General features: G+C 50.2%; 1 protein-coding gene across 1 annotated transcript in view; it reads left to right on the top strand.

The window, feature by feature from the left end:
- KLHL6 (kelch like family member 6) overlaps positions 1-15198 on the top strand; it is an 815903-nt gene that overhangs the window by 760126 nt on the left and 40579 nt on the right. The window lies entirely within an intron of this gene.

Raw genomic sequence — 15198 nt, 5'->3', positions numbered from 1 at the left:
GCAACGCGTGCACGTGTGGTGATTCACTTACAGGGAGCGCTCTGCGCCATATGGTAGCAAATATCGATCCTGGTGCTGCTCGCTCTCGCAAGTGAAACGCTTTCACACGCCCCTCCTCTCGCCCTTCCCCCTGCTGCCTCCTTTTAGCGCAAGGAACCATCATACTCTGGGGTGATTCACTTATTTGCTATTTTGTCTGAAAAACGTTTGTTTACGCAAATACTCCTTTCAATCTGCAGATCTTTTCTCTTTAATGTTCAAGGAAAGAAAAAGAAACACGTCAGTTTTAGAGGAGGTCTCGTGGCATGCCTGTTCCTTTCAAGCCTGTTTTTTGGCATGCGCAGTAAGTTTCGACATTATCGAAGAAGACTTGAACCTCAGAAACAATAACTCAATACAATTGTACTTGCTCCGCCACAAAGTTTTAAACTGTATTTGCAATAGGTGTGCCGAGTTTGTTGATGCGCTGGTTCACAATGTGCTAATGCATGCAAACTGCATTTGTGCCTGCCTGTGTTTCTATGCGTTTGCACTAAATGCAGACTTAAATTGGTTTCGCCAATGCTAGTTTCACATTTGAGTTGGATTGCTGTTATTTTTTTGTAGACCTTCCTAACAGTTTCTTCTTTTAAGGGTATAGAAAGATAACATGTTTCTGTGGCTATAGTACGAACTTGAAATGTTAATGCCAGTCATGTTCTCTGTTTTATATTAATACCCTCCTCCACAGAACTCTTTCTAGCGCCAAACTCAACTTCATTTCGAGAGTTTGGAAAAAAGGGAAAACTATTACAAACTGTTTCAGTTTCCAGAGCGAGACCACTGGTAGTACTCATTACGAGCCTTGATTTAAGCCTTAAAAATAAATACTAACAAGTGAGAACATTCTGATTTATAGGTAAAAATTAGAAGTTTGCCAAAGTCAAGAAGCCTGCCTTGATGAGATAATACGGCGTTCATTTCGGCAGATGTTAGGGGCAGCCAGCGGCATGATCCAAGAACACTTTTATTCTTTACTTTCGAAAACGTATTTCTTAGTAAACTCACCTGTGGCTATCTCGCAGAAAATTCTAGAGCCTGTAATACAGCTGACTTATTCCAATGTACTTATTTCTAATTAAAGGGCAACAGCTATGGCTAACTGGTCCCCTGCCTAAATAGAGATGTATTGCATCAGGATATCAAACTTTAACTTGGCACCTTTTACCCTTAAGCCTGATGATGGTGACTTCATGTAACAAATTCATCCCTAGAGACAGTAACCCAAAAACTTTGGCTGTGAAACGGACAGTCCCCGATTTAAACAGAGGATTGGGTAGATTTAGTTCTGTGTAGGGGAAGCAGACCGAGAACATTCGGACAGAGTTAAAATGTAATGAGTTTTTTCTTTTTACCAAACTGTACATGCTTCGTAAGGCATGAACTAGGGTGGAAATAAACTGTAAATTTTAGAGACCAAATAGACCGGAACGACGAGTGCCTCTACCGAACAATTCTTCATTCACAAGAACAACAGCTCCCCCCTCTGATGTAATATGGAACCATAAGAAAATAATGTACCTCTTAGCTGAGAGTGTTTAACCACTAAAATTAAAGCAGTACCAAAAGTAAATTGTGCTAGAAAGGGCTGGATGAGAAGTAAAATACCACAATCCCCGCCCATCAACTCCCCCAGCCCACCTTTCAAAAGCGCGCCTGCTCCTAAGTACACGACCTTTTCACCTAACTACGAAGTCATTTGAACCGTTGTTTCTTTCAATGAATTTGAATAGGTTTTTTTTAATGAAAAGTAATATTTTATTACCGTCCAAAAAGCCAATCCGCCACCGTACACAGCTTTTGGCCATGAGCAGCCTCTGACCAGGCCCTGCGTCCGACCCCATGAGGGCAGGCAACCCCCTGTACGTGGCTTAGGGTGGGCTGCAGGGCCTGACCCACGAGCAGTCAACCCTCGGCACGGACTTTTGCAAGGCCAAAATATAACAAGCAGTGTTTAGCCATGCAACAGTTGGTGTTGTTGCACCAAGGATATTCTGCTGCATAACTAAATACTTATAGGGTCCAAAAAGCGAAGACCTATTGGCTATGCCAATGCTTGTTTCCAGTGCAGCTCTTGCTTGGGCCGGAGAAGGGCGGCAGCACAATAAAAAAAAATGATGTTTTCAAACATCCGTGTACCTTGTGCCAAGCACCATTTGGTGCCTGTCATATGGTGCATGGATGTTTTGGGGGCACCAAGTCATGCCTCATGGTGGCACCTGTAACTTACTTGCCTGTGCTCCAAAACCTTCCAGTTACGGACAATGAGGTATAGTGCCATACTAATTGCCTCGGCTCACACAATTTGACCTAGTTGAAAAGCCCTTGGTTTCCACCTAGCTCCAGCCACAAAGTCTGCAGTTCAGCCACAAACATTACATCCAATTATCCATTATAAATTGCTTTGTTTCTATGTTTCCAAGTTCAAGGGTGATTCCCGTTCAAAATGCAACAGCCAATACCTATTCAATTTATGATTCTAAAATATACCTCTAAGCAGGGCTGCAAATGGAAAAAGTTTACTTCAGTTTTTCATAAATTGAACGGGAGCAGATTCATGAAAAATGGAGTCTGACAGTCAACTAATAATACATTTGTGTTTTTAAAAACTCTGCTACAACAAAATTGTCAACAAGGACAATGGGACAGAAAATCTGTTCTGGTTTGCTTAATTGGACACAAAGAGGTGATATTGGGTAAAAACACTTCTGTAGAGATCGTTCTGTGCCCAGTACCGATAGGAACAGTATCAATCAATCAATCAATCAATCAATCAATCAATCAGAGTACTTGTAAAGTGCGCTACTTACCCGTGAGGGTCCCAAGGCGCTGAGGGGAGAGGGGGGTGCTGCTACTGCTCGAAGAGCCAGGTCTTGAGGAGTCTTTTGAAGGCGAGAAGGTCTTGTGTCTGCCGTATGTGGGTAGGGAGGGTGTTCTAGGTCTTGGCGGCGAGTTAGGAGAAGGATCTGTCATCGGAGGTCGTTCGTTGGATGCGGGGGACAGCGGCAAGGGCAAGGCTGGTGGAGCGGAGCTGGCGGGTGGGGGTGTGGAAGCTGAGTCTGCTGTTGAGGTAGGCTGATCCGGCGTTGTGGAGTGCTTTGTGTGCGTAGGTGAGGAGCTTGAAGGTGATCCTCATGTCGACGGGGGGCCAGTGTAGGCCTCTCAGGTGGGGGGTGATGTGGCTGCAGTGGGGGACGTTGACGATCAGTCAGACGGAGGCGTTTTGGATGTGTTGTAGTCGTCGTAGGTGCTTGGCTGGGATTCCTGCATAGAGTGCGTTGCCATAGTCCAGTCTGCTCCTGACGAGGGCCTGTGTCACCATTCTTCTTGTTTCGGCCAGGATCCACTTGTAGATCCTGCGGAGCATGCGGAGGGTGTTGTAGCAGGAGGAGGAGACGGCGTTGACCTGCTTAGACATGGAGAGGGAGGAGTCGAGGATGAATCCTAGATTGCGTGCATGGTTGGTGGGTCTTGGTGCTGTTCCCAGTGTGGTCGGCCACAAGGAGTCGTCCCAGGCTGAGGGGTGGGTCAGAGGATGAGGACTTCCATCTTGTCCAAGTTCAGCTTCAGATGGCTGCTCCTCATCCAGTCGGCGACGGCCTTCATTCCCTCGTGGAGGTTGGTTTTGGTGGTGTGTGGGTCCTTGGTGAGGGAGAGGATGAGCTGGGTGTCGTCAGCGTAGGAGATGACGTTGAGGTCGTGATGGTGGGCCACGTGTGCGAGGGGGGCCATGTAGACATTGAACAGCGCAAGTTCAGCGAAAAGGTTTTGGAGTATTCAGAAAAATCTGGCGCTCATCAAGTTGCGGTTGGGTGTAGAGGGAATGAATACTAAAGGGCGGTGCTACTAGAACAAGGGAAAACCAAAAACCCCTGTACAAGAGCGGGGTGGGAACCCCCTCAACAAATCTTTTACAAACAAGGACTAGAGCACACGCAAGAAGTTCTTTATGGAGTACACATAGGTGTTGCAAGAAATAAGTTCGTTCACAAGAATCAGTTTTTCTTTGTGCTTTATAGATGAACGTGGTTCTCCTTGCAGAGGAGATCCAAAGAACATAAAACCAGCCGACACATGTTTCTTCACAAAAGGGTGGTAACCCGTGACTCCTCAGGGCTGAAAAAAGGCTGTACTGGGCGATATCGGGGGACCGGTGATATTTCCAACCCGGTCCTAGTCGGGTGAGTGTATCGTAGCAATAAGTAGGCCAAACTGTAGGTTTAAAATCGCAATTAAAGTTACCAGTGACGGGCGGGTACTGCCGTCAAAGCAGTACCCGCGTACGTTTTCCGCACCCGGTAAACAGGTCGATGACTCTGCACCGATCCACGCTGGCTGCAGCTCTTGCCACGTGGACCCATACTTTGACGGCAGTACCCGCCCGTCACTGGTAACTTTAATTGCGATTTTAAACCTACAGTTTGGCCTACTTATTGCTACGATACACTCACCCGACTACGACATTGAACAGCGTTGGGCTGAGGGATGAGCCCTGGGGGGCACCGCAGATGATGTCGGTGGCTTTGGATCGGAAGGGTGGGAGGCGGACGCCCTGGGTTCTGCCGGAGAGGAAGGACGTGGTCCAGTCAAGAGCCTTCTCTTGGATTCCAGCTTCTAGGAGACGTGTCTTTAGAGTGCGATGGCAGACCGCGTCGAAGGCGGCTGACAGGTCCAGGAGGATGAGGGCTGATGTTTCGCCGTTGTCTAGTTGGCGCCTGATGTCGTCTGTGGCAGCGACGAGGGCTGTCTCGGTGCTGTAGTTTCGTCTGAATCCGGACTGGGACGGGCCCAAGATGTTGTCTTCCAGGTGGCGGGCCAGTTGCATGTTGACGATTTTCTCGATGACCTTTGCCGGGAACGGGAGCAGAGAGATGGGCCTCAAGTTCTTGAGGTCCTTGGGGTCCGCTTTGGGCTTCTTGAGGAGGGCGTTGATTTCAGCGTGCTTCCAGCTTTCTGGGAATGTCGCTGTTTCGAAGAGATGTTGATGACCTTCCGTAGTTGGGGTGCGATGGCAGCGTCTGCTTTGTTGAATAAGTGGTGTGGGCACGGGTCAGACGGAGATCCTGAGTGGATGGAGTTCATGACCTTGCGTGTCTCGTAGTCATGTTGGACCAGGAGGTCAGGCGGTTGGTGCTGGCGGTGTTCACAGGGGAGGTGGAGTCTGGCGTAGTCGGGGCGGTCGTGGTGTTGAAGCTGTCTATAGATTTCAGCGATCTTGCGGTGGAAAAAGATGGCTAGTGAGTCGCACAGGTCTTGTGAGGGCGGGATGTCGTTGGCGTTGGGGCTGGGGTTGGAGAGTTCCTTTACGATGCTAAAGAGCTATTTGCTGTCGTGTGTATTGTTATCCAAGCGGTCTTTGAAGGAGGATCTCTTGGCTAATCTGATGAGGTGGCGGTGTCTGCGGGTGGCGTCATTGTGGGCTGCGTGGTTGTCCGGTGTGCGTTCGTGATTCCATGTCTTCTCCAGTTTCCGGCATGCGCGTTTAGAGGTCTGGAGCTCGACGGTGAACCAGGTGGCTCTCTTGTTGGCATGGCTGTTGGAGGGTTTCTTGAGCGGGGCGAGGGTGTTGGCGCAGTCGTCGATCCACTGTCTGAGGTTTCGGGATGCGGCGTCTGGGTTGGTGGGGTCGGTGGGTGGGTTCTTGGTGTGGGAGGTGATCAGCTGGTCTTCGGTGACTTTGCTCCAGCAGCGGCGAGGCAGCTGTTGAGTGCAGTGGTGCGTGGTTGGTTTCTTGAAGGTGAAATGGATGCAGCAGTGGTCGGTCCAATGGAGTTCGGTGGTGTGGTCAAAGGTGACGTGGGAGCCTGTGGAGAAGACGGGATCCAGCGTGTGGCCGGGGGCGTGGGTGGGTGCGGTGACAAGTTGTCTGAGGCCGAGGTTGGCGAGGTTGTTGATCAGGGTGGCGGAGTTGGCGTTGTTGTTGTTCTCGAGGTGGAAGTTCAGGTCCCCGAGGAGGATGTAGTCCGTGGAGGCGAGTGCGTGGGTGCTGGCGAGGTCGGCGATGGAGTCGCTGAACTGAACCCGGGGTCCGGGGGGTCTGTAGATGAGTGTTCCTCTGAGGGTGGTATTGGGGTCGTTGTGGATCCGGAAGTGCAGGTGTTCGGCGGTGTTGAGGGTGTCGTCTGCGTGGGTGGTGACCTTGAGGGTGGACTTGTGGACGATGGCTAGTCCTCCTCCGATTCCGTTGGCGCGATCCCTGCGGGTGATCTTGTAGCCGTCTGGGATGGCTATGGCGATGTCAGGCGCCGAGGAGTCGTTCCACCAGGTCTTGGTCAGGAAGGCCACATCTGGGGCGGAGGTGTCGAGCAGATCCCAGAGCTCGACGGCGTGTTTGCGTACGGAGCGGGTGTTGAGGAGTATGCAGCGGAGGTGGTTGGGTCCAGTCCTTGGAGGTTTGGTGGTTCCGTCGCAGGTGAAGCTGCAGGTGTGACAGGAGAAGGGTCCGTGGGTCCATTTCGGGGCGGCCTGGAAGCAGGGGTGGTTTCGGCTGGTATTGAGTACGTGGAGGGTGTTGGCATCGTAGTGGATTCTGGTGTTGTGGCGTTTGCGGGGTCCAGGAGTTCTGGCGCTGGGTGCGGTCCAGGCGCAGACGGGCTTGTCTTAGGCGCGCCTTTGGTACGCCAGCGCTGCGCGCGCTGCGCGCGGCCGCCATATGATGTGGCTTTGGGGGAAGGAGCAGCTGGGAGGCGGGAGCGGGGAGGCAAATGGGTGTGCAGGGGGGGCGGGGCTGCAGGGAAGCAGTGGCGGGAAAGGGCCGGATCGGGAGCAGCCGGGGGCAGGCGGAACTGGCTCACAGGGCAGAGGGGAGGGAAAAACCCAGGAAACAAGGAGGCAGAAGGGAGGCAGGAACCAGGCAGTCAGGTGACGAGCAGCGGCGTGGGGGCGATCTGCCTGCGAGCAGGGTCAAAGGTCACAAAAAAGCGCAGAAAGGTCACAAAAACGGGGGAAACGAGTGGCACAGAGGCACGAAAGGGCAGAAAAGGTCACAAAAAACTGTGGGAAACGAGTGGCACAGAGGCAGAAAGGTCACAAGAAAGGGCAGAAAGGTCACAAAAAAAGGGGGGAAACGAGTGGCACAGAGGCAGAAAGGTCACAAGAAAGAGTAGAAAGGTCACAAAAGACGGGGCGAACGAGTGGCACAGGAGGCAGAAAGGTCCCAAGAAAGGGCAGAAAGGTCACAAAAAATGGGGGGAAACGAGCGGCACAGAGGCAGAAAGCTCACAAGAAAGGGCAGAAAGGTCACAAAAGATGGGGGAACGAGTGGCACAGGAGGCAGAAAGGTCCCAAGAAAGGGCAAAAAGGTCACAAAAAACAGGGGGAAACGAGTGGCACAGAGGCAGAAAGCTCACAAGAAAGGGCTGAAAGGTCACAAAAAAACGGGGGGAAATGAGTGGCACAGAGGCAGAAAGCTCACAAGAAAGGGCTGAAAGGTCACAAAAAAACGGGGGGAAATGAGTGGCACAGAGGCAGAAAGGTCCCAAGAAAGGGCAGAAAGGTCACAGAAATGTAGTGCTAGCTAAGCAACAGAAGGCAAAATGGGCAGAGAGACACGGGGGCCGCGAGGGGAGCATAAGGAAAAACCGGACAGAGAGACACGGGGACAGCGAAGGAGAGAACGGGCACAGGCGGTGCTGTGCGGAGGGGGAGCGACCTACCTGGATGGGTCAAGGGTACGTTAATTGCAGTTCATAATTTGCAATCCTAGACAGTGAGCTGTGCGCTGGCATCAATGAGCTGCATGCAAACTGCATGGCATGGGGTTGCAGCCTTAAATTTTATCAATACTTCATTAAACTAAGGTTGCTCCAAAGAGTTTCTTTTGGGTACTAACAAACTCTAATTAGCACAGACAACCCCAACTGCTGTAGTAAGTAGTAAATCCTGACTTAGGATTTTTTCACACCCTGCATGCTTATCAAATAATGCCTACTAGTATGGATGATATGTGACTCCTAAATCTTGTAACCCTCATTGTCTTAAGTAACATTTCTTGTACATTGATTTATAGACTTGCATGATTTATTGTCTCTGGATAGTGTGTAGATGTGCATGTGTGTGACTTAAAGCACATTGACAACCTACTATAAAAGAAATTAAATTAAAAACAAACGAGTAAGTGGCATTTAAATGGTCATTAGTCATACAGATAGCTACATCTGACATTCATACAAAGCATGTATATCTCTTACATACAGAGGTTGAACATAGTCAAAAAACTTCCTCCAAATCATAGTTTCTCAGAAGTACTTGCGAAGTCATAACAAGGGGTGTGCCTTTCTTTCCCCTCCATTTCATTGGTATCTAGGTTTTCGCACCAGCCAGGTCTCTGCCAGGGTAATACTCAAACAGTAGAAGGGCTGCTGGTCATTTAAATGGGGTCTTACTCTGAACTCAGCTAGCAACCTGCAGGTTGCTATTCCAATTGAAAGCAGACAACAGGCAGGCGCTGCCAAATGTGTCCGGGTCTGCAAATTACACTGGGACAAATTCAGCATATGTACTGGGGCTAGCTTGAATCTGGCTCAATATTTGCTGGCAGGAGTGTGCATCTCTTAGGCCTTGGGGGCATTGCCCCACTTATATTTTGCCCCCTCCCCCCAATTGCTTGCAAGTATGTCATATCTGTATTTCACTGGCTAACAATGAAAAAACAACTAGATTTTGAAAACTTCAGCCACGGCACTGCAGTCTGTGGAAGTGGCCTGAGGGGTTGGGGCTTATATTTGAGCTCAAAAACCATGATGGATGCAACCCAGATTTGTGACTTGGGTGAGTGTCTGAAAAGTTTCATCGCTCCGTCCATTATTTCCTTGTTTTTGCTCTGTTCACCCTAAGTTGGAATGGTATGGCCAGACGTGGGTCCCTTGCTCACTTTGCCACTGGATTCAAGTTAGTTGGCTGATTAGGGGCGTTACCCCAGAACCGGTCCCAGGGGGCTTGTTTCCGATCCAGGAAGACCAGGCTTGGCAGTTTGGGCTTTACTGTTCCCATGAGGGACAGGGTCAAGACTAATTTACAAATGGCTTAGTCAGGACTGGGGTGGTAAAGTGAGCTAAAAACGATGATGAATTCAACCCAGATCTGTGACTGGGGGTGAGTGTTTGAAAAGTTTCAGCGCTCCATTCATCAACTTCTTGTGTTTGCTTTGTTCACCCTAAGTTGGCAGGGAATGCCCAGACGTGGGTCCCTTGCTCACTTAGCCACTGGATTCAAGATAGCCCAGCTGATGAGGGGTGTGACCCCTAAACTGGTCTCAGGATGCTTGTTTCCGGTCCAGGGAAGACCTGGCTTGGCAGTTCAGGCTGGACTGTTCCCATGAGGGATAGGGTCAAGACTGATATGTATATGGCTGGGTCTGAACTGGGGTGGCAAAGGAGCTAAAGAATGATGATGGTTCAACTGAGATCTGTGGCTAGGGGTGAGTGTCTGAAAGGTTTCAGTGCTCCGTCCATCATTTCCTTGTGTTTGCTTTGTTCACCCTAAGTTGGGGGGGGGGGTATGCCCAGATGTGGGTCCCTTGCTCACTTTGCCATTGGATTCAAGCTAGCCTGGCTGATGAGGGGTGTTATTCCGAAACTGGTCCCAGGATGCTTGTTTTCAGTCCAGGGAAGACCTGGCTTGGCATTTTGGTCTGGACTTTTCCCATGATGGACAGGGACAAGACTGATTTGCATATGGCTGGGTCTGAACTGGGGTGGCAAAGTGAGCTACAGAATGATGATGGATTCGACCCAGATCTCTGACTGGAGGTGAGAGTCTGAAAAGTTTTAGAGCTCCGTCAATCATCTCCTTGTGTTTGCTTTGTTTGCCCTCAGTTGGCAGGTTATGCCCAGACGTGGGTGACTTGCTCACTTTGCCACTGAATTTAAGCTCGCTTGGCTGATGAGGGGTGTTACCCCGAAACCGGTCCCAGGATGCTTTTTTCCAGTCCAGGGAAGACCTGGCTTGGTAGTGCGGACTGGACTATTCCCATGAGGGACATGGTCGACTGATTTGCATATGGCTGGGTCTGAACTGGGGTGGCAAAGTGAGCTAAAGAACGATGATGGATTCAACCCAGATCTGTAACTGTGGGTGGGAGTCTGAAAATTGTCAGCGCTCCGTCCACCATCTCTTAGTGTTCGCTTATATATGACAGTCACTACAGACTCTGATATTAGGAAGTCAGCCAGCTCATGTGCTCATGTGCACATATGCGCATGTCGGGTTGGACGGCAGCCTTTTCTCCAGCCAGCCGGACATGTGCACTAAAGGCGCCTCCACCTACCCATTACTGAGGGCGATTCCTAGGCACATCCTCCATTCTATGAAATAAGTGGTGAGGTCCCTGCCCCAGCCAATCCTGGCGGCGCTGTAACAGCAGGAGCGGCCCCAGGATTGGCTTAGCGAGTGAGATGGAGGGGTATGAGGAGGCTGTCTCTTGATTCTCTCCTCCATTTTTGTGAAATTGGAGACACAGACAGTCGTTGATTGCAACAAACGAGGAGGACGACCAATTCAGAGGGTAGTCTCAAGGCGGCCTGCCACTTTCAGAATTCCCCCTTGGACTACTCACCCCACAGACACCAACGGTAGGGAGGGAGGATGCAAGGAGAATAGTGTCTATAGTTCCTGCTCCAGTGCTCAAACGTTCCACTCTAGATGTCAACCACAACGACACCCTGTGCCTACGATCATGTTTTCACCTGTTGGCCTTTGTTGGCAGAAACCACTCACATGCCATATTTTGTTTATTACAAAATGCCCAGAGGGCTTCTCTTTTCGCTCTCAATGAATAATGTTTGTGATGCACAATGGGGTAATCGCCTACTTAATGGCAATTCCAAATGTTTCTGCACCCCCTGGTTTACTGCCATGCCTTTATAACATTATTTGATCAATACAAATAGCATCCTCCTCCCCCCACGGACCAGTATGTGTGTGTGGGGTTTACAGAAGGTGTTTTTTCGAGCCCACTAGACCTCATGATACACTAACTATGCTACGGGTTGAATCCTCTGATTTGCATATTATGCATAGATGAGCCCGCTGTTAACCCACTGAGCTGGCTTACAGTATCACCAAGCATTTTCTAAGCACTTTGTTTGATGTGGATTGAGTGTTTGCTCTAATGTATTAAACAGCCACTGTTTGCCTTGTAATAATGAGCAGTAAGCCCAGGCCAGGACTGGTTCTTAACGCCTTGAGGCACCGCACGGAGGCCAGGTGCGAGTTCAATGCAAATCAAAGGGACAATGTCTTCACGTCAGAATTCCATGTGTCTGTCTTCCCTTGTTTTCTGGGTCTTTCCGGAAGAGACTACTGAAGCGGGGGCCGGTTCACCTGAGAACACAGGAGAGCGGTTTGCACACAATCTGATCCTGATCACAAAGGAAGGATCTGTGCATTTTTGTGTGTGGGGTTTTAGGAGTGCCTACATTTTGTCATGGAAACAAATTACTCGGCAGCCATAAAAAACACACTGATTCAGATTGGTTATTTTCAATGACAACCATTAGTTCTCCACACAGCACCCTCTTCAACCACACCCTACCCTAAGTTTCATTTTCCAAGCAGAAAAACGAAAAAGACCTGAAAACAAGACTCCGACAAGGTCGCTATGAAGGCGCCCAGTAGCTGAGAAGGGGGTGGGGCCAGCTTTAGTGCAAGAGGGGGCAGCACACCAAAACAAGCATTTGCAATGCAGTGAGTCTCACTTTGAGACCATACAAGTATTTATCCATGCAGCACATTATCGTGGGTGCTGCTAACACCAGCTCAAATTAAGCAGAGGTAGATGGGAGCAACGGCAGGGCGAGAAGCCTGGAGGGAGAGGTGAGAGACTAGAGGCCTGGAGGGAGAAGAGAGCAGCATGGGAGGACGAGAAGCCTAGATGGAGAGGGGTGCAACAAGGGAGGGACAAGAAGCCTGGAGGGAGAGGCGAGCAATGAGGAACAACGAGAGGCCTTGAGGGAGCGGGGAGGGACGAGAGGCCTGGAGGGAGAGAAGCAGAGGAGGGACGAGAGGCTGGAGGGAGGGGGAGCAACAAGGAAGGGACAAGAAATCACATTGTTTTGACATTCAGGAGTGAGAAGCACAACGTCTGCCCCTTAAACTTGAGAGCATCCTTGACTAGCACAGATGAGACCTCCTTCACGTCAGCCTCAGTGTCATGCCTTAGACAGTGGGCACTAGGACCCCAGGTTAGGAGTGTGGGAGGGGGAACACCGGACACCACTTCTGGTCAGGGGAGCGGGGCTGGACAGTCCAGGACCGAGAGGGCAAGGGGCAGGGCGCATACCAAGGCTGTGGTAACCTAATGAATAAACGTACCTCAGAAATACACTGCGGTCTCCTGTCATCCTAGGGGGCTCTAAGACATGACAACTGGCGACGAAGGGAAACGAGCACACGTGCGTCGAGTGCCCAACTGATCCGAACAGCGAGACCAGGAGCCCACCCTGGTTTGCGTGAGCAGGAGAATTCTGGTGTTCGTCAAGTCAGATGATGAACATAACAAAGCACTGCGGGACATATGCTCCCAGCTAGAACAAGCAGGGGTGACGCTAAACGAGGACAAGTGCGAACTGGGGCGGGACGAATTGGTATTCTTTGGGCACATTTTCTCCAAGAAAGGGATGCGACCAGATCGCAGCAAAGTAGACACGCTAGAAAAAGCAAAACATCCAAGTGATGTCGCAGAAGTGAGGTCGTTCCTCGGCCTTGGTAGCTACTGCGCAAGATACATCAAGGACTTTGCCACAGTGAGCACACCACTGAAGGAACTAACTAAACAAGGCCAGACCTTCATGTGGACAGAAGAATGCAGCAAAGCATTTGAAGCGATCAGACAAGCAGTGACAGCAGTAGACCACCTTGCATACTTTGATCCGCTACTTTACACAGAATTGACGGTAGACGCCAGCCCAGTGGGGTTGGGAGCGATACTAGCACAACACAGACCAGGCAAAGAGTCACCAAGGTGCATAGTAGCATATGGAAGCAAGAGCCTGTCTGACATCGAGAGGGCATATTCTCAGCCGCAGAAAGAGAGTCTGGCAGAAGTATGGGCATGTGAGCACTACCACATGTTCATATATGGGAAACCATTCACAATAATAACAGATCACCAGGCACTGGTAATGATCTATGGAAACCCCAATGCAAAAATACCACCACGAATAGAGAATAGAGAGGTGGGGAATAAGACTCATGGACTACAACTTCAAGATCATACACAAACCAGGAAAAGAGCACAACCCGGTGGACTACATGTCAAGACACCCTCTGCCGCACGCACTTGAGGCAACATCAAAGGCAGAAGAATACTTGAACTTTGTACTAAAACATAACACTCCGGCATCGATAAAGATTGAAGAATTGGAACAGGAAACGAAACGGGATCCAACAATGCAAGCGATCAAGACGGTGACAAGACAACAGAGGTGGAGGCATGTTAACAATAACAGCACCCTGGAAAAAGGAGTGATCAAAGAAGAAATGTTGGCGTTCAAAAAGATCCATGAAGAGCTCTCAGAGACCAAAAATTGAATAATGATGAAAGGAACAAGAATCGTGATGCCCAGAGCACTGAGGAAACAGACGGTGGACCTAGCGCATGAATCACACCGAGGCATGGTCGCAACAAAGAAAATGCTACGGGAAAAGGTGTGGTTCCCGGAATTAGACAACATGGTAGAAGCCCCAGTCGCACAATGCCACGTCTGTCAAGTGACAGGACAGCCGACCAAGCCGGAACCGCTACAGTTGTCAAAGATTCCGAATGCAGTGTGGACCAAATTGGCAGCGGATTTCTATGGGCCCCTGGAGACAGGAAACTACCTGCTAGTAATAATAGACGAATTTTCCAGATTTCCCATCGTACGGCAAGTGGCGTCAACATCAGCAAACGCGACGCTGCCAGTCATGGATGATGTTTTCGCAGCATGGGGCTCCCCACAAGCGTTAAAGACTGACAATGGTCCGCCTTTCTCAGGAGAGGAGTTCAAAAAATTCATGGACTACTTTGGGATCCGCCACCGGAAAATAACACCGCTGTGGCCACAGGCAAATGGCATGACAGAAAGTTTCATGGGATCGATAAAGAAGGCTGGCCAACAAGCAAAGCTGACACAGATATCGATAGGGCAGGCCCTGTGTCAGATACTAAGGGACTACAGAAACACTCCTCACAGCTTCACAGGGCGATGCCCCGTGGAGCTAGTGCTAGGCCGCGTGAGCAGGAAAAGGATACCGCAGATGGAAGAGACAGCAGCAAAAGAGCGAGGCAGCATCGCCGCCAAGGACGAAGAAGCAAAAGCGAAAATGAAAGCGTACGCCGATGCAAGGAGGCATGCCATTACGGCGCAACTAAAAGAAGGAGACACAGTGGTAGTGTGGCAAAGACAGCTGAGGAAGTCAGACAGCCCGTTCTCAAAGAATCCGCTGACAGTGACAGAAGTAAGAGGGCCCATGATAACAGCATCAGCAGGGCGCTATCACATCACAAGAAACAGCTCGCACTTCAAGGGATTGAAGGTCAAAGAAGAAGAAAAGCAGACACCAGTGCTGGAGGAAACTCGACAGGACGAAAGTGCACAAATGGACAACGGAGAGACACGGCAGAGAAGGGAATGCAAGAGACCTGAGACTGATCGAAGAGATGTAATGTGAAGAGGTTCACCTTGAGAATCTCTCTCTCTCTCTCGCTCTCTCTCTCTCTCTCTTTATTTCTCTGTCAGTGACAATAGGCAGTATCACAGAAATGTTTTGTTTTGCAACAAGGAGGGAGATGTCGTGCCTTAGGCAGTGGGCACTAGGACCCCGGGTTAGGAGTGTGGGAGGGGGAACACCGGACACCACTTCCGGTCAGGGGAGCGGGGCTGGACAGTCCAGGACCGAGAGGGCAAGGGGCAGGGCGCATACCAAGGCTGTGGTAACCTAATGAATAAACGTACCTCAGAAATACACCGCGGTCTCCTGTCAACCTTGGGGGCTCTAAGACAAGACCCTCAGCAAAAGTCGCAGGCCACACAACGCATCATGACAAATAATGAAATGAATACAACACAGGTAGTTGGTCTTTAGATGGGGGTGGGTGTATGCAACCCTCGCGTTTCTGTTACAAGCGAGGCTCAGCTCCCCATGGGCTCTGCCTCGACGGTATCTCTGAGAATGGGT

Source organism: Lissotriton helveticus, chromosome 11 (assembly GCF_964261635.1).
Source record: "Lissotriton helveticus chromosome 11, aLisHel1.1, whole genome shotgun sequence".
Taxonomy (NCBI): domain Eukaryota; kingdom Metazoa; phylum Chordata; class Amphibia; order Caudata; family Salamandridae; genus Lissotriton; species Lissotriton helveticus.
Note: the sequence above shows the minus strand (reverse complement) of the source record. Positions and strands in the feature narration are given on the sequence as shown.